Source organism: Nicotiana sylvestris, chromosome 4, assembly GCF_000393655.2.
Source record: "Nicotiana sylvestris chromosome 4, ASM39365v2, whole genome shotgun sequence".
In the NCBI taxonomy this organism is placed as follows: Eukaryota; Viridiplantae; Streptophyta; class Magnoliopsida; order Solanales; family Solanaceae; genus Nicotiana; species Nicotiana sylvestris.
This window is the reverse complement of record NC_091060.1, coordinates 131,775,493-131,796,194: the sequence shown is the minus strand read 5'-3', so window position 1 is coordinate 131,796,194 and position 20,702 is coordinate 131,775,493.

The following is a 20,702-nucleotide window of genomic DNA, read 5'->3' as shown; positions in this document are numbered from 1 at the left end:
TGTGAGCGTTCCGAAGTTTTGAACAAGTTTGAACGATGTCATGGGATATGTTGGTACAATTGGTTTGAAGTTCCGGGTAGGTTCCGAGATATTTTAGGCCGAAAATCATAGCTGTAGCAGGTCCAGAAGGGTTGCAGGCCTCAGAACTCACCCGCGCGGTCCGCACAAAAAGAAGTGCGGCCGTGGTATGTGCTGTGCAGACCACACAAAATGAAGTGCGGCCGCGGTAGGTGTTGTGCGGACCGCACAAATTGGTGTGCGGCCGCGGTGAAGAACATTCCGCTGGTCCTACTTCCGAAGCTCATATCTTTTGATCTACAAGGAATTTTGAGATAATTCAAAAACGAAAGTTGTAGCCCTTTGTGTCTAGTTTCCAGAAAAGTAAAAATATTGCCATTTAGATATCTGTAGCGAATGGTATGGCCAAAATACCAAAGTCTATCATTGCAAAGGAAAGCTTGTGCGGCAGCGGTCGTTTTTGTGTGGACTGCACTGGTTTTGTGCGGACCGCGGTCGATTTTGTGCAGCCCGCGGAGGTGGAGATTTGTGGGGTACTCTATAAATACGAGGTTTTGGGTTTTATTTGATATTTTGACCTAGAGAGCTCGGATTTTTGCGATTTTTCGAAGGTTTTTCAAAATATTCATCGGGGCAAGTGATTCTAACTCAGATTTGGCTAGAGTACATGAATCTATCATTGAACTCATCATTTAATTCGTGATTTGGGAAGAAAATTGTGAAATCTTTCAAAAATATAAAATGAATATTTGAAGGACCAAATGGTATCGAAATTGGATAATATTCGTATGGATAGACTCGTGAGAGTATAAGGATTCTAGTTTGTGAATTTTGTCAAATTCCGAGAAGTGGGCCCGGGGCTCGAGTTTGACCAATTTCTGGAATTTTGTGATAATTCGATTGTTTTCACTTGGGCTTTATTCCCTTAGCATATTGTGACGTATTCGTTTTGATTTTGGATAGATTCGACGCGCGTGGAGGCCAATTCGAGGGGCAAAGGCGTCGCGAGCTAGAGAATTAGCTGGTTCGAGGTGAGTAATGGTTGTAAATGATGTCCTGAGGGTTTGAAACCTCGAATTGCACATCGTAGTGCTGTATTGAGGAGAGACACGCGCTGGGTGATGAACGTGGGGTCTTTTACTACTGGGGATTGTGACTTGGTCCGTCCCGATTGATAATTTTTTCGCGTATTTGACTGAAACTTATTTGTTATCGTCATGATTTGGGCTGATTGCCATATTTGGGCTTCGTGCCAACTATTTGAACCCTCCGAGGATTTTTATCACTAATTCCTCACTGTTTGACTTATCACTTGAACTCAGTCCTGTTGATATTTACTGTTTTACAAACGCAGCCACTTTTATTCGTATTTGAACTTAAATGATATTTCTAAATGATGTTTTGGGCTGAGAACTACTGTTTTACTAATGCCCGAGGGGCTTGTGATGATTTTGGGACTGAGTGAGGCCGAAGGCCATATGTGAGGATATGCTGAGTGATATGAGGCCGAGGGCCTGAGATACTTTTTATTGCCACGAGATGGCTTGATATTGCGCTTGGGCTGTAAGGGGCCCCTCCGGAGTCTGCACTCCCACAGTAAGCGCGGGTACCCATTATGATTTGAGAGTGAGCCCGAGGGGCTGATACTGTACTGAGAGTGAGCCTGAGGGGCTGATATTGTACCGAGAGTGAGCCCGAGGGGCTGATACTGTTCTGAGTGATTGTTACTGTGCCCGAGGGGCGGATTTCTACTTGTTATTCACCTGCTAAATTACCTGTTTTACTTGATTTAAAGGAACTTTATTTGATTTCTTCATGGATTTACTGCCTTAAGTGATTTTACTGCTTGATATAGAATTGCTTTGTGTCTTTGCGTGTTTTCTTGCTTTCAGCCATTATTTATGATTATTACTCACTGAGTCGGAGTACTCATATTACTCCCTACACCATGTGTGCAGATTCAGGCGTCGCAGAGTCTGCTCTTGAGTGCTGATCCTCCTAGTCCAGGTAGTATTTTCGGAGACTACGAGGTAGTTGTTGGCGTCCGCAGCCCCCGTGCCTCCCTTATCTTACTATTTTCATATTCTTGAACTTCTGTAACGGATTTCGTATCTAGTAAACTGGTATCCGGAACTATTAGTTGTTCATGACTTGTGATACCCCGGTTTGGACTGTGTCGGGATGGTTTCTACTGTTGTTATCGTTAATTCCACAAATTATGGTTATTATATCACGTTTTAGAACTACTTATGGTATTTAACTATTTAAAAGAGGTGGCCTGTTTTGGTCTGTTCACGAGAGGCGCCAACACGTTCGGGTTCGGGGAATTGGGTCTTGATAGAACAAGAGATGGATACTATCTCCTTGTCTACTTTTCAAGACATTTGTAGCTAAGCATGGTTCATATATAATATTAGTTTAAAAGGTTTGTTGCCAATTCCAAAAAGTTATCAGCTCGAAAAGATTTTTCATTTCAAATGTGCAACTAACTCTACTATATAGTATAGACGTGCATCATTTCTCCAAATAATCCACTATTTCCTCTTGGATATCAAACCATGTTTTGATTTGGTGTGCTTGGGCTTTTGATTAGCAAATCATCAGAATAAGTAACTGAAACTCATGTATATCATTTTAATTACACAAGTTAATAATAGTACATTTTATGAAGAATTATCCTCTTCTTCCAAAAAATAATATAAATTGCTATGTCATAAGGTTCGGGCCCGGGCTCAGCACGGGCCATTTATACTAGTATGCTGTAAATAGGAAAAAGATTGGCTAATTTGAAGGAATCGTGTAAATTGGTCAAAGCTTGTAAATAGAGAACTTTTTAAATTAATCAAGGAAGCAAAGATTCCCAAAATTAAAGTTTTATTCACTATTTTCAATCACAGTAGGTAACAATGATTCCCTGTTAATAGTAGCATTTAATTTCTCAACAAAACAAGTATTAAGCATAAATTATTTCTTGGCAAAAAACAGTGCAACGAAATAAATACATCAAATTCTATTTGACAATTTAATTTATGTTAGTATTAGGTTTTCATGCCAAAACACTGTTAATTTCAAAATCCAATATAGAGAAAATTAGGCACAACGAACGCGTGGCTCTGATACCAATGATAAACTGAATTATGGAGTAAGAACAACAAATTGTGTGTACCTTGTTATACGCAGCGAAAATTATTGTAATTGCTACCAAGATAATTTCTCCAAATCTACTTTCAATCACTAGGAAACAAAGTTTATTTCACAAACTAAATCCTTTCCTCTTTTTGTACATGTGTTTTGTGGCGAGAAGAAGAGAAATTTTTCACACACAATGATGTTAAACTTGGAATTAAGGATAAACATAAGGTGGTTCTTAATTCTCATATCGAGTTTAAAAAAAAAACTCTCATTAACATTAATTCTTTATGCCTTTGAGGGCAGAAGATTGCCACTGCCACAAGCTGTTGTGTATAATTCAAGCATACACACACACATGTGTGTCTACAGAAAATCATTTGAGATCTATTTTTCACATAGAAAATTATTTAAACTGTACAAAAAATAGATTCACATAAATTAAAACGGAAGAAGTATATTTTTATTTGAGGTCTATTTTTCTAGCTTTTTAAGATGCAAAGTTGTTAATAATTTTTTATAATTGATTTTCTTTAATAACTCCTTCTCAATTGATAATATAGCACCAACCTAATTAATCTTTCTTGAGACATAGTTGATCTTAGATAAGATTTTATCAATTATAATTTTAAAAAAAATTATTTTTTTAAGGCGACTATTATAGAAAAACTTTACGTTTGTACTAAAGTATTAATAATATTTTTTAAATACTTATAAACTTATTATATATATAAAAAAAATGAGGCCCCTTAAATTTGGGAACCTAAAACACTTGCCTTACTTGTTATAACCTTAGAACCGACCCTGTTCATAATGCCTTGATATTTATATGGAAGATAAAGGCTACAGTGTTGGGCAGGTAAAATACTAGTTAGTTTTTAGTTACAGTATTATTTATATGGAAGATACTAATTATTTTTATGATATTATGTATTATTTTATAATTATTTAATATATTTTCTTATAAAAGAATATGTGTTTTTAATATATGATAATATATAATATTTAATATATATATACATATAAATATTTATCATACCGTGAAAATTATTTACATATTAATTTGAAAAAATACTTATTTTTTATGTAATTACACTTGTTTCGTTGTACGTAAACACAACTATAGGGGGATCAAATTACTGAGTCATGCCATAAAAGTTTGGGAGAGGGTGGTAAGGGAGAGGAGGACGGTGTCTATATCCGACAACCAGTTCGGGTTCATGCCGAGTCATTCTACTACAGAAGCTATCCACCTTATTAGAGGTTGGTGGAACAGTACATGGATAAGAAGAATGATCTGCACATGATGTTTATTGATCTGGAGAAAGTGTATGACAAGGTTCCTTGAGAGGTTCTTTGGAGATGCCTAGAGGCTAAAGGTGTGTCGGTTGTTTACATTAGGGCGATTAAGTACATGTATGATAGAGCTAAGACTGGGGTTAGGACAGTGAGAGGCGATTCAGAGCATTTTTTGGTTGTTATGGGATTACACCTAGGATTTGCGCTCAGCCCATTATTATTTGCCCTAATGATGGACGCACTGACACACCATATTCAAAAAATGTGCCATGGTGTATATTATTTACTGATGACATAGTTCTGATAGATGAGACGCGAAGCGGCGTTAACAAGAGGCTGGAGGTTTGGAGACAGGCCATTGAGTCTAAGGGTTTCAAGTTGATTTAACGACCCGGCCGGTCGTTTAGAGAGTTATAGCCCTGTTCCCCCATTTTCTGCTTCTTTTATGTTCTGTATCTATATTATGATAAGCCGGGTTAGTTGGTTCGGGTATGGAGTGGTTTTGGAGTGAATTGAGACGCATAGTCTCTTATTTGAAAACATAAGTTGGAAAAGTTGACCGGAAGTTACTTATGTAAAAACGTCCTCGGATTTGAATTTTGATGGTTCCGTTAGCTTCGTTAGGTATTTTAGACTTAGGAGCACATCCGAAATATGATTTGGAGGTCCGTGATAGAATTATGCTTGAATTGGCTAAAGTTAGAATTTTGGCCGGCAATGAAAAGAATTTTGGCCGGCAATGAAAATTTTGATATCAGGGTCGGATTGAATTTCCAAAAGTTGGAGTAGGTTCGTGCTATCATTTCTGACTTGTGTGCAAAATTTGAAGTCATTCAGACGTGGTTTGATAGGTTTCAGCATCATTTGTGGAATTCGGAAGCTTGGAAGTTCTTAGGCTTGAATCCGGGGGTAATTTGGTATTTTGATGTTGTTTTGAGTGATTCGAAGGTTCGGCTAAGTTGGTATCAGGTTGTAGGACCTATTGGTATATTCGATTATGGCCTCGAGGGCCTAGTTATCGGATTGTTTTGAGTTGAAGAAGTGCAGCTGATGTTGTTGGTTCTGGTGGTTCCGAACCTGCGGTGGGGAGCCCGTAAGTGTGAGCCCGCAGAAGCAAAGGAGAAGCCGCAGAAACGGACAAGGACGAGCTGGGCAGGAGCCGCAAGTGTGAAGATGTTCCCGCACCTGTGAGGATCACGGATGCTGGCAGCTGGGTGCAAGTGCGAGACGGAGCCGCAGGTGCGATGGATTTACGCACCTGCGAAGGATGCAGATGCGGTCTTGAGGCCGCAGGAGAGAGGTCAGGATTTTAAGTGAAATCCGCACCTGCGATGAGAATTCCGTAGGTGCGGCATCGCAGAAGCGATCAATGGACCGCATGTGCGGTGTTGATGGGTAGAAAAGCACCAGCTCGAGGTTTTGTCTTTCATTTTCAATTTTAGACTTGAGGAACTCAGGAGAGAGGCGATTTTTCGAAGATTTTCAAGGAGCAATGTTGGGGTAAGTGATTCTAATCCATAATGGTATAAATTTCATGAATCCATGGCTTTATTCATCACCTAATTAGGGATTTGAGTTGGAAATTTGGGAATTTAGAGCTTGAGAATTGAAGAGTGGATTTTGGGGATTTGAGTGACTAAATGAGGTAGGATTTTGATAAATTTGGTATGGTTAGACTCGTGAGTGAATGGGCTTTCGGCTTATATAACTTTTGTCGGATTTCAAAACGTGGGATCGAGTGCCGGGTTTGAGTCGATTTTGAATTTTGACTCTATCTTTGGTAGTTTTCTTGTGGAATTAATCCCTTTAGCCTATATTGATTGTATTGTATTACTTGTGGCTAGATTCGGGATGTTCGGAGGCCGACTCGCGAGGCAAGGGCATTTTAAAGTAGAGATTCACTCGGATTGAGGTAAGTAACAGTTATAAATCTAGTCCTGAGGATATGAAACTCCGGATTTTGTGTCGTATGACTATTTTGGAGGTGACACACATGCTAGGTGATGGGCGTGTGGGCATGCACCGAAAGGGGTTGTGACTTGGTTCGTCCCCTGAGACTGTTGAATCGAATAGTTTACAATTTGCTACATGTCCCCTATGTTTCATGGAAATTGACTATACTTCATGTTAGAAATCATGCTTTAGGCCCTATGATATCACTATTGGGACCCGTAGAGGTCGTGTACTTGCTGAATTAACTGCTAAATACTATTTTGTATTCAGCCATAGCTTTTCTTGCTTATTTTGCCTTCGTCTCTTATTGTTCATTGTTGATACATGTTACTATCTCTGTTTGGACTATTTTATATGATTTCTGAGAGCCCGAGAGACTAGGGAGGTTGATGACTTAGTGAGGCCTAGGATCAAGTTGTGAGATATTGATATTATAGCATGTGAGTTATCCGTACGGATCTTGATGTGATATTATAGCACGTGAGTTGTTCGTGTGGGTCTTATTTTGATATTGTAGCACGTGAGTTGTCCGTACAACACGTGAGTTGTCTGGGCGGATTATAGCGCTTGGGCTAAAGGAGCCCCTCGGAGTCTGCACACCCCCAGTAAGCGCAAATACCTATTGAGTGTGAGTATTGAGTGTTGAGAGCCGAATGATTGAGCTGTCCAGATAAGCTGAGTGACTGTTGTCTTGAGAGACTGTACTTGCTTTCAATTATTGCTGCACTTAGTTGTTATCTTTCCTTGTTGTGCAAATCTCTAGATGACTTGATATCTTGTTTACTTGAGCTCAAATTGATTTGACTTAAACTGCTAGATTTGAAAGCATGCACATTCTTTATTGAAATTTACTAAAATAAACTGTATTTGCATAGCTCGTCACTGCTTCTCAGTTCCTTATTTATTTCTGTTACTTACTGAGTTGGAAGTACTCACGTTACTCCCTGCACCTTGTATGCAGATTTAGGTAAGACCGATAGCGGAGGTCATTGATTTCGTGTACGTTCGTCTATCGGAGACATACGGGATAGCTGCCGGCGCCCGCAATCCTTGTCTCTCCATCCTTTGTTATCTTTCTTTCTATTTTTGGCACTTGACAGACTATTGTAAACTTTGAATTCTGGACTAGTTGTAGATGCTCATGACTTAGTGACACCCCGATGTCGGGCTATCTTTTCCGCATTTTATTTTGAGTTTAACTCTTTTATGAAATCTTTGTTACGAAAAATCTTTGACTTATCTTTTAATGAAATACCGAAGTGTTTTTGAAAGGTGTCAGCTTGCCTAGTACTATGATAGGTGCCTGCACGACAAGTTAGCGTTTCGGGTCGTGACAGTTGAGCAGGGCTAATACGGAATACATTGAGTGCAAGTTCAGCGTCGAGCCAAGGGAAGCGGGCATGGACGTAAGGCTTGAATCGCAGGTCATCTCCAAGAAAGGCAGTTTTAAGTACCTTGGGTCAGTTATCCAGGGGGATGGGAAGATAGACGAGGATATCACACACCATATAGGAGTGTGATGGATGAAATAAAGGTTAGCATCTGGAGTCATGTATATAACAAGAAAGTGCCACCGCTACTCAAAAGTTAGTTGTATAGAGCGGTGGTTAGACCAACCATGTTGTATGAGGCTGAGTGTTGGCCAGTTAAGAACTCACATATCCAGAAGATGAAAGTAGCAGAAATGAGGATGTTGAGGTGGATGTGCGGGCACCCTAGGATGGATAAGATTAAGAATAAAGATATTCGGGAAAAGCTGGGTGTGGCTCCCATGGATAACAAGATGCAGAAAGCGAGGCTCAGATGGTTCGAGCACGTACAGAAGCGAATCCCAAAAGCCCCGATAAGGAGGTGAGAGCGGTTGGTTTTGGTGGGTACAAGAAGAGATAAAGAACGGCCTAAGAAGTATTGGGGAGAGGTGATCAGACAGAATATGATGTAGCTTCAGATCTTTGAGGACATGGCCCTTGATAGGAAGTTGTGGAGGTCGAGCATTAAAGTTATAGGTTAGGAGGTAGTTGAGCATATTTCTAATTCGTACCAGTGTGTGTCTAGTCTGATAGGATTTTATCTTAGATCACTAGTGGTCAATATTATGTTCATGCTGCTCTTCCATTTTCATAGTGCCGGGCCTTATTTATTGGTAATTATTTTTATTTTTCATCTATTTCTGGTTCTTATGATGTTACTATTTCTATGGTTTCTGTTGATGGTAATGATATATTATCTCTTTTTGTCTTCTTGAGCCGAGGGTCTATCAGAAACAACCTTTCTACTCCCTCGGGATAGGGGCAAGGTCTGGGTACACATTGTCGTACTACAATAACTGTAAACAAACATTCCCCTCCCCGCTCTGACTTTGATCGACTTGCCTGCATAACGTCTTTTTTAGAGAAGGGCCAAACAGGTTTTCGACCCGAAAAGCTCCATAGAGCTGTCGTATGTGGGTATTACGAGGCCCACGACTTTCTTGATCGCCTCATTCTTCAGATTATCCAATTATTTTTTCAACTGAGATTTCGATATAGAAGGATCTCTTTATTTCTTCACCGCGGGTTCTCACATTATTTTTTTGAAAAGATATTATATCACTGTGGGAGAGTTTAAAATGAGTAATGTTAACCATTCCATTATTCACACAAACCCTTCGATGACTTATCGGCTGCCTTGCTTGAGGAATAGTTTTACAAAAATATAGACGAACCGGGATATCCGATCCTATTTCTGGATTGAGTGGAAAAGGGACTCAAAGGCTGACCTCTTCCGAGCCAAATCTAAAAAGAAAGTCGGAGCTTGGTCCACATCGAGAAAATACATTCGAAATGAACGGATCTCCGATCATTTCCCTATAAGAAAAAGCCCTTTCTCCTTTCTTTAATAATATAAGGTGAGCTTTAAAAAGTAACACGCTCCGGATAGGCTAGCCTTTTGCCCATTTGCAAGAGAGAAGGCCTAGAAAGTCAGTCCACTAGCAGTTTCATCCTCCCCGACCCCACTTGTGGGATTTTACTGGGTCGTTGTTGTTGTTGTTATGTAATTGCACTTGAACAACCAAACATGACAGAGGTAATTACATCATGACAAACAAATATGTCATTATAATTACAATACTATGTAATTATCAAGCTATGTAATTACTACCCAAATAATTACACTGTTAAGTAATTACACAGGGCTTTTCAAATAGACCCTGAATAAATTCCCTTCCTTTTATTTCACGACACAAAATTTGACCTAGAGTAGAATTGTTGAAATTTTTCTGGGAGAAATTTCAGTCCAGTATCAATAAATTGACGAAATGTCAAAATAAGTACATTCGTTTATCTTGCTGATTAGAAAAGTTTCGATTTGACGTACAAAAAGGAAAAAGAGACATATTCATTACTCTATGCGTGCATAGATTTTCCTTTTTTCCTGCTGGCTATATATGTCTGATTTAGTTGTATCAGTTCAAATTTCAGATCAATCATATGAAGTTTATTCATAGTAGTTGTAATTAATAGTTCAAAGTTCCCATTTTACTTCTTCTATATACTTGTTATCTGAATTTTAATTTCTTACTGACCCAAAACAGAAAGAAAAAAAAATGTCTCATGGTAGAATTTGCACTTGTACAGATCAAGAAATTTAAATATGCAGCACTTAGGCCTCATCTGAACCTGAATACACGTCTGAATATCAAGATGTATATTAAGATCTGAATACTAAATGATTAAGACTATTTGTTTTTTAAAATCTAAATGTATAAAATTTATATTTATTTGAGAATTAATAAATATAAAATTAAAAAAAAATACTAATTAATCTAATATTTATCAATATTTGTTTTTTGAATATGGTAGTTAGTGGTGGTGATGGCTAACGGTGATACTTGTGAATGCCGACTAGAGACAGTGGTTGGTGGTGGTTAATTTAAAATATAGTAGATAAGATTCAGGCCTCCATTAAATACAAATATATGATGCCTTAGTGAGGTATACGCGTATAATCGGTGTAACCTTGGTCCACCAAATTAGGCATCGATGGATTTGAGCTTTTAGCTTTAGCCTCAATTAGACAATTATCAAGAATGTCATCATTTGATACCCCAACAAATGGAGATTGAAAGAACCTATCCTAACAAGAGTTGATATGTCAAGTAACAATAACAACAACGATCCAGTAAAGTTCCATAAAATAGGGTTTGGGGAGGGTAGTGTGTACGCAGACCTTACCCCTACCCTGATAGGCCAGAGAGGTTGTTTTCGATAGACTCTCGGCTCAGGATGATAGAAATAAAACAAGAAAAGACAATTCATCAATATCGTCAACATAACCATAGAAATAGTGACAACATCCTAAAAATTATAAAATAGATGACATGCAATAACAATAACCAGCAACTAAGGTCCGGAGCTATGGAAAATAGTAAGGGTAGTGTGGACTCTATATTAACCACAATCCATCTAAGACCAACCTACTCAAACTCGCTTCACCCCCGGAATGGAGAAGTAGAAGCTCAACTACCACCCTAGCCTACAACCCTAATGCTTGACCTTCAGACCCTCCTATCAAGGGTCATGTCCTCGAAAATCTGTAATCATGCCATGCCCTGCCTAATTACCTTTTCCCAATACTTCCTAGGTCGTCCTCTACGTCTTCTCGTACCCACCAAAGCCAACCGCTCACACCTCCTCACCGGAGCATCTAGGCTTCTCCTACGCACGTGCCCGAACCATCTGAGCCTCTCTTCCCGCATCTTGTCATCCACAGGGGCCACGCGCACCTTCTCCCGAATATCTTCATTCCTAATCTTATATATCCTAGTGTACCCGCACATCCACCTCAACATCCTCAGCTCAGCTACCTTCATTTTCTAGATATGAAAGTTCTTAACCGGCCAACACTCTACCCCATACAACATGGCCGGTCTAACCATCGCCCTATAAAACTTACCTTTGAGTATCGATGGCACTTTCTTATCACATAAGACTCCAGATGCTAGCCTCAATTTCATCCACCCCACTCCTATGCGGTGAGTGACGTCCTCGTCGATCTCTTCATCCCCTTGAATAACCGACCCAAGGTACTTGAAACTACCTCTCTTGGGGATGACCTGTGATCAAATCCTCACGTCCATGTCTACTTCCCTCGACTCGGCGCGGACCTTGCACTCCAGGTACTCTATTTTAGTCCTGCTCAATTTGAAACCCTTAGACTCGAGAGTCTGTCTCCAAACCCCAAACCTCTCGTTAACATTGTCCCACGTCTCATCAATCAGGACTATGTCATCAACGAATAACATAGACCATGGCACTTCCCCTTGAATATGGTGTGTTACTGCATCCATTACCAAGGCAAATAAGTACGGGCTAAGCGCATATCCTTGGTGTAATTCCATAACAACCGAAAAATGCTCCGAGTCACCTCCCACAGTCCTTACCCTAGTTTTAGCTCCATCATACATGTCCTTGATCGCTCTTACATAAGCTACTGGCACACCTTTTACCTCCAAACATCTCTATAGCACCTCCATAGGGACCTTGTCATACGCTTTATCCAAGTCAATAAACACCATGTGCAAATCCTTCTTCCGATCCCTGTACTGTTCCACCAACCTCCTAATAAGGTGGATAGCTTCCGTAGTCAAGTGACCCGGCATGAACCCGAACTGGTTGTCAAATATAGACACTGTCTTCCTCACCCTCACCTCCACCACCCTCTCCCGAAATTTCACAGTATGACTTAGTAATTTGATACACATATAGTTGTTACAATACTAAATATCACATTTGTTCTTGTACAACGGAACCATTATACTCCACCGCCACTCATCCGGCATCCTCTTCATCCTGAAAATAACATTAAATAGCCCAATCAGCCTCTCCAAGCCTACTCTACCCACACACTTCCAGAACTCAACTGGAATTTCTTCTGGCCCGGTCACTCTGCCCCTACTCCTCTTATGCATACCCCCCACGACCTCCTCCAACTTAATACGCCTACAATACCTAAAGTCTCGGAGACTCTCCGAGTGCCCCAGATCCTCTAGCACTATATCTCGGTCCCCTTCCTCATTTAGAAGACCCTGAAAGTACGTGTGCCATCTCTGTTTAATCTGGGACTCCCCCATCAAGACTCTACCGTCCTCGTCTTTGATGCACCTCACTTGATCCAGATCCCAAGCCTTCCTCTCCCTCGCTTTAGCCAGCCGAAACAACTTCTTATCCCCGTTTTTTCCTGTGATGACCTAAAAGGTTTTAATTAAATTCTGTATTTCTGTGGCCTTGAAAACCTTATTTAGAGTCACCTTGATTTGCGTACGCAGTCCGGGCGCATAGCCGGAAAGCTTAAATGTGAAAATCAGTGAAAAATGATAAGATTTGACTGTAAAATGAATAAATTTGACTTTGGTCAACGTTTTGGATAAACGAACCCGAGCCCGTGATTTGACGGTCCCGGAGGGTCCGTAGGAAAATATGTGACTTGGGCGTATGCCCGGAAATCGAATTCCGAGGTCCCAAGCCCGAGAAATGAATTTTTAAAGGAAATTGTTTTCTGAAACTGTTTAAGAAAAATTGAAATAAAATTTGCTTAGAACATGATGGTATCGGGCCCGTATTTTGGTTTCGATGCCCGATACAGGTCTTATGTATGATTTAAGACGTTTATGTGGAATTTGGTGAAAAACGGATGTCATATGACGTGATTCAGACTTAAATCGCAAAGATGATGTTTAAAGAAGTTTTGAGAAAATTTCATTGATCTCGAGATTTAATTTAATGTTCATGATGTTATTTTGACGATTTGATTGCACGAATAAGCCGTGGGATGTTTTTGCGGATTTTGTGTATATTTGGTTTGGAGGCCCGAGGGCTCGGGTGAGTTTCGGGTAGGTTCCGGGATGCCTTAGGCCTAAAAAAACAGTTGTGGCAGGTTCAGAGAAGTTGCAGGTCTCTGAACCCGCCAGTGCGGTCCGCACAAAAACGTGTGCGATCGTGGAAGGGGGCTAGTGCGGTCCACGGTCAACTTTGTGGGGTGCGCGGTGGAGGCATGTGCGTCCGCACTCTATTTCATGCGGTCTGCACAGGGCAGTGGACCGCAGTACCCTCAGGAAGGCCTGTGCGGCCGCAATCCATTTTGTATGGTCCGCACAGGGGGTCTAAGAGGGGTATAAATAGACGAGATTTTTAGTTATTTTTCATTTTTCAAAACCCCAAAAACATAAGAAGCAATTTTTCAAACAACCTTTCTTCTCCAAATTAATTGTAAGTCATTTTTAACTAGTTTTCTTCAATCATTAACATCTTTTAACATGATTTCAACTTCAAATCAATGATTTTCATGGGGAAATTGGGTGTATTGGGTAGAACCTAGGTTTTTCAACGATTGGGGACTTGGACCTCGATTTGAGGTCCGATTTCAAAACAAATTATATATTTGAGTTCGTGGGGGAATGGGTAATTGGGTTTTGGTTCAAACCTCGGGTTTTGACGACATGGGCCCGGGGGAGATTTTGACTTTTTGGGTAAAACTTTGGAAAACTCATTTTCATGCATTCATTTAGCATTTATTGATGTAATTAAGTAACTTGTGGCTAGATACGAGCGAATTGGCAGTGGAATCAAGGGGTAAAGCTATAATTGAAACTTGAGTTGTGTTCGAGGCATCGAGATAATTGTTCGATCTAACCTTAGCTTGAGGGATTAAGAGTTGAGTCTTATTTGCTAATTGCTTCTTGTTGAGTACGACGTATAGGCATGGTGACGAGTATCTATACATTGGTGTCGAGCATGACCGTGAGTCCTAAATTGATACTTGTTGTATTCTTAAATGATACTACAAATGCTATAGTGGGTGAATTCTTGATAATGAGTAAAAACTTAAGTTTATTTTTGTGGAAGATACTTATGATTGAGAAATGGTGATAATTGAGATGTGTAGGAGTTGAGTTAAGATTGGTTATAGCTGATTCTCCCTTGCCGTGACGTATATACTTGTACTGTTGAATTCCTATGCCGGGATAGTGTAGTTTATTGTTGACCCCTTGCCGGGACTGTTATTATGATCACTGTTGACTATATATTTGGGACGAGTTGGACGCCGCAATATTTTTTATATATATTTTGGATCGGGTTGCACGTCGCAACAGATATTATACATATATTTATGGATCGGGTTGCACGCCGCAACATATATTATGTTGGATCGGGTTGCACACCGCAACAGATATTATATTGGATCGGGTTACATGCCGCAACAGTTATATATGTGGATCGGGTTGCACTGAGCAACAATATTGAGTGATAAGGGATCGAGTTACGCGCCGCAACAGTATTGTTAATGTATTGTTGTAGCTATTGAATTGTCCTTTCATATCTTATTAAGTTGCTATTGGATTTGATACGTTCCCCTTAGCATGTACCCCCTCCCATTTAAATTGCTTATTCCTGTTTGTTTCCCAGCATATGTTATATAACTGCACAGGTTTATCTGGAGTCCGGTCCTAGCCTCGGCACTACCTCGCCGAGGTTAGGCCAGACACTTACCAGCACATGGGGTCGATTGTGCTGATGCTACAGTCTGCACTCTGTGGAGATACCGGAGCAGCATTGGGTCAGTAGCTTGGGAGCTAGCCTTCAGTCCACAGAGATTCCGAGGTAGTCCTGCAGGCGTTCGCAGGCCCGACGTCTCTTCTATCTATTACTATGTTATGTTATCACTTGTATCCGAGATAGACTATGTTTCTTTTCTTCAGAGACTTGTATGTAGTAGTCATAGACGGTTTGTGAATGTTGTGACATCGGTTTCTGGGTAGAGACATATGTTGGCTTTTCGTATCGATTTTGGTATTATATTCATCTAAGTCTTCCATTTAATTTCATCTTCCGCTATTATTTAAATAGTTATCACCGGTTAATACAAGTTGTTAAAAGGCTTAAAATTAAGTAGTTAAAGATTTTTCCAAATTTTCTTAGATTGCCTAACTACTACGAGTAGGCGCCATCACAACTCCCGAGGGTGGAAAATCCAGGTCGTGACAAGTTGGTATCAGAGCTCTAGGTTACATAGGTCTCACAATTCACGGACAAGCTCAGTAGAGTCTAAGGGATCGGTACAGAGACGTCTGTATTTATCCCCCAGAGGCTACAAAGTTAGGAAAACTTCACATTTGTTCTTTCCTGTCGTACGATTTTATTTCTCAAATGCTAATTGAATTTCAACTCTGTTTTTTCGCAGATGGCGAGAACACGCGCTTCCTCATCTACCGCTCAGTAGCCCAAACCCCCAACAGCAGCTCCCACGAGGGGCAGAGGGTGAGGCCAAGGCCGTGCTAGAGGCCGAGGTAGGGGCAGAGCTCAGCTCCGAGCAGCAACACCAATGATGGAGCCTCAGGTTGATTTTGATGATGAGGTTCCGACCCTAGTAGTTTCGGTGGGCCCAACTCAAGTCCTAGAGGGGTTTATTGCTACCTAGTTCTTCAGGATGCTCTGGTCCGATTAGTGGGTCTCATGGAGAGTGTCACCCGAGTAGGCTTGCTTTTTGTGGCACCAACCGTCTCTCAGGCTGGAGGAGGGGCCCAGACTCCTGCTACCCGCACTCCGAAGCAGGTAGCTCCCCAGATTCAGACTTTAGTGGTTCAGCCAGTTGGAGCAGTTCAGCCGGTTGTGGTAGCTCAGACCGGCGATGGAGTAGCTATGTCTGCCGATGCTTTGTGGAGGCTGGATAGATTCACCAAGCTCTTCACTTCTACTTTCAGCGGTGCATCTACTGAGGATCCCCAGGATTATCTAGACAACTGCCACGAGGTTCTCAGGAACATGGGTATTGTTGAGACCAATGGGGTCGATTTTGCTTCATTTTGCTTGTCTGGATCTGCCAAGACTTGGTGGAGAGATTATTGCTTGGCTAGGCCAGCCGGATCGTCATCTTTGACTTAGGAGTAGTTTACAGTGTTGTTTCTAGAGAAGTTTCTCCCCATTACTCAGAGAGAGGCCTACCGGAGGCAGTTTGAGCGTCTCTAGCAGGGTTCCATGACGGTTACCTAGTATAAGACCATATTCATCGACTTGGCTCGCCATTCCCTTGTTATCGTTCCTACTGAGAGGGAGAGGGTGAGAAGGTTTATTGATGGTCTTATTCAGTCGATTCGTCTTCAGATGGCTAGGGAGGCTAGGAGTGAGATTACTTTTCAGGAGGCGACCAATGTGGCCAGAAGAGTGGATATGGTTCTGTCGTAGGGAGGTGGTCATGGATCGGATAAGAGGCCCCGTCATTCGGGTAGATTCAGTGGTGCCTCGTCGGGAGGCAGAGATTCATATGGTAGAGGTCATCCTCCTAGGCCCTTTCAGTCAGCTCTTCAGGTTTTTTACGGTACTTCAGGTAGCCGTGGTCCGCAGATGTAGTATTCTGATCAGCAGTCCTACAGTGCGCCACCAGCTCCTATTAGTGCACCGCCGCTCTAGAGTTTTCGGGGTGGTCATTCGGGTCGCCAGGGTCAGTCTCAGTTTCCTCAGCCACAACACTCAGGTGGATGTTTTGAGTGTGGTGAGTATGGTCATATCAGGAGAACTTGTCCGAGGTTAGTGGGTACTCAGCCTCAGCAGCAGGGTTCCCGCGCTATGGTTCAGGCACCAGGTGTTCCACAGACTGCCCAACCAGCTAGAGGTGGGGGTAGAGGTGCTAGAGGTGGAGGTAGAGGTGCTAGAGGAGGAGCTCAAGCCACTAAAGGTAGAGGCCAGCCAGCTGCAGGCCGTCCTAGAGATGTAGTTCAGAGTGGTGGGGCCCAACCCCGATGTTATGCTCTTCCAGCCAGGCCCGAGGCTGAGGCTTCAGATGCAGTTATTACAGGTAGGATTCTGGTTTGTGATAGAGATGCTTCAGTGTTGTTTGATCCAGGGTCTACATACTCGTATGTGTCATCTTATTTTACACCGTATTTGATCATGCCTAGTGATTCATTGAGTGTTCCTGTCTATGTGTCTACACCGGTGGGTGATTCTATTGTGGTCGATCGAGTCCATCGTTTTTGTGTTGTGGTGATTGGGGGTCTTGAGACTTGTGTAGATTTGTTGCTTTTAGACATGGTCAATTTCGATGTTATATTGGGGATGGACTGGTTATCACCTTACCACACTATCTTGGACTGTCATGCCAAGACCGTGACCTTAGCTTTACCGGGTATGCCTCGTTTAGAGTGGAAAGGGACTCCTGGTCATTCTACCCGCAGTGTTATCTCGTATATGAAGGCTCGGTGTATGGTCGAGAAGGGGTGTTTGGCGTATTTAGCATATGTTCGCGATTCCAGTGCTGAGGTTTCATCTATTGATTTTGTGCCCATTGTTCGTGAGTTCCCTGAGGTATTCCCTTCAGACCTGCCGAGTATGCCACCAAACAAGGATATTGACTTTTGCATTGATTTGGCTCCGGGCACTCAGCTTATTTCTATCCCGCCGTATCGTATGGCCCCGCCTGAGTTGAAATAGTTGAAGGAACAGTCGCAAGACTTGCTTGAGAAAGGTTTTATTAGACCCAATGTTTCGCCTTGTGATGCCCCGGTGTTGTTTTTTAAGAAGACGGATGGGTCGATGAGAATATGTATTGATTGCCGGCAGTTGAATAAGGTTACGATCAAGAATAAGTATCCATTGCCGAGGATTGATGATTTGTTTGATCAGCTTCAGGGTGCCAATGTATTTTCAAAGATTGACTTGAGATTTGGCTACCATCAGCTGAGGATTAGGGCATCTGATGTCCCTAAGACAGCTTTTCGTACTCGGTACAGGCATTATGAGTTTTTGGTTATGTCATTCGGGTTGACAAATGCCCCAATAGCTTTTATGGATTTGATGAACCGAGTGTTCAGGCCTTATTTGGATTCGTCCATGATAGTTTTCATTGATGATATTTTGATATATCCCCGCAGCCGGGAGGAGCACGAGTAGCATCTCAGAGTGGTTCTTCAGACTCTGAGGGATAGTCAGCTATATGCTAAGTTCTCGAAGTGTGAGTTCTGGCTGAGTTCAGTTGCATTCCTGGGTCATGTTGTATCAGCAGAGGGTATTCATGTGGATCCAAATAAGATTGAGTCAGTCAAGAACTGGCCTAGGCCAACATCAGCTACAGAGATTCGGAGTTTCTTGTGATTGGCAAGCTACTATCGTCGGTTCGTGGAGGGGTTTTCATCCATTGCAGCCCCGATGACCAGGTTGACCTAGAAGGGTGCTCAGTTCAGATGGTCGGACGAGTGTGAGGCGAGTGTTTAGAAGCTCAAGAGAGCTCTGACTACGACACCAGTGTTGATTTTGCCCACAGGTTTAGGGCCTTATACAATCTATTGTGATGCATCTCATATTGGACTTGGTGCATTGTTGATGTAGGATGACAAAGTCATTGCTTATGCTTCGCGGTAGTTGAAGATTCATGAGAAGAACTACCTGGTTCATGATTTGGAGTTGGTAGCCATTGTTCACGCATTGAAGATTTGGAGACATTGTCTGTATGGCGTGGCATGTGAGGTGTTCACGGATCACAAGAGTCTTCAGTATTTGTTCAAGCAAAAGGAGTTGAATTTGAGATAGAGGAGGTGGTTGGAGTTGTTTAAAGATTATGATATTACTATCTTATATCACCCGGGAAAGGCCAATGTAGTGGCCGATGCATTGAGTAGGAAGTCAGCCAGTATGGGCAGTCTTGCTTATATTCCGGTCGGTGAGAGACCGCTTGCTTTGGATGTTCAGGATTTGGCCAATCAGTTCATGAGGTTGGATGTCTTTGAGCCCAGCCGTGTGCTAGCTTGCACAGTCGCTCGTTCTTCATTATTGGAGCGTATCCGTGATCGACAGTATGACGATCCTCATTTGTGTGTCCTTAGAGACACGGTGCAGCGCGGAGGTGCCAAGCAGGTTACCTTAGATGATGATAGAGTTTTGAGATTGCAGGGTCGAGTTTGTGTGCCTAATATGGATGGACTCCGAGATTTGATCTTAGAGGAGGTCCATAGTTCCTGGTACTCAATTCATCCGGGTGCCACGAAGATGTATCAGGATTTGCGGCAGCATTATTGGTGGCGTAGAATGAAGAAGGACATCGTTGCATATGTGGCTCGGTTTTTGAATTGTCAGAAGGTTAGGTATGAGCATTAGAGGCCTGGTGGTTTATATAAGAGGATTGAGCTTCTATGGATTTCATTGTTGGACTCCTGCAGACTCGGAAGAAGTTCGACGCAACATGGGTCATTGTTGATAGGCTGACCAAGTCAGCGCATTTCATTCCTGTGGTAGTCTCCTATTCATCCGAGAGGTTAGTTGAGATCTATATCTGGGAGATTGTTCGTCTTCATGGTGTGCCTGTGTATATCATTTCAGATCGAGGTACGCAGTTTACCTCACGTTTCTGGAGAGCAGTTCAGGATTATTCAGGATAGGCTTTGTAAAGCTCAGTCCAGGCAAAAGAGTTATGCAGATCGCAAGGTTCGAGATGTGGCTTTTATGGTGGGTGAACGGGTATTGCTCCGAGTGTCACCTATAAAGGGCGTGATGATATTTGGGAAGAAGGGCAAGCTTAGCCCTAGGTTCATTTGTCCGTTTGAAATTCTTGATCGAGTGGGAGAGGTGGCTTATAGACTTGCATTGCCGCCGAGCTTATCAGCCGTGCATCCAGTGTTTCATGTGTCCATGCTTCGGAAGTATCACAACGATCCATCCCACGTGTTAGATTTCAGCACTGCCCAGTTGGACAAGGACTTGTCTTATGAGGAAGAGCTGGTAGCCATTCTAGACCAGCAGGATCGTCAGTTGAGGTCGAAGAGTTTTCCTTTTGTTCGTGTTTAGTGGAGAGGTCAGCCTCCTGAGGCATCGACCTGGGAGTCAAAGTCTGATATGCGGAGCCGTTATCCCCATCTTTTCCCCGACTCAAGTACTTCCTTCTTCTGTCTGTTCGAGGATGAACGGTTGTTTTAGAGGTGGAGAATGTGATGACCCTTGGGTCATCACTTGCTTTAAATTAAATTTTGTATTTCCGAGGCCTTGAAAACCTCATTTAGAGTCACCTTGATTTGCATACGCAGTCTAGGCGCGTAGCCGGAAAGCTTAAATTTGAAAATCTGTGAAAAATGATAGGCTTTGACTGTAAAATGAATAAATTTGACTTCGTTCAACGTTTTGGGTAAACGGACCCGGACCCGTGATTAGATGGTCCCGGAGGGTCCGTAGGAAAATATGGGACTTGGGTGTATGCCCGGAATCAAATTCCGAGGTCCCAAACCCGAGAAATGAATTTTTAAAGGAAATTATTTTCTGAAACTGTTTAAGGAAAATTGAAAT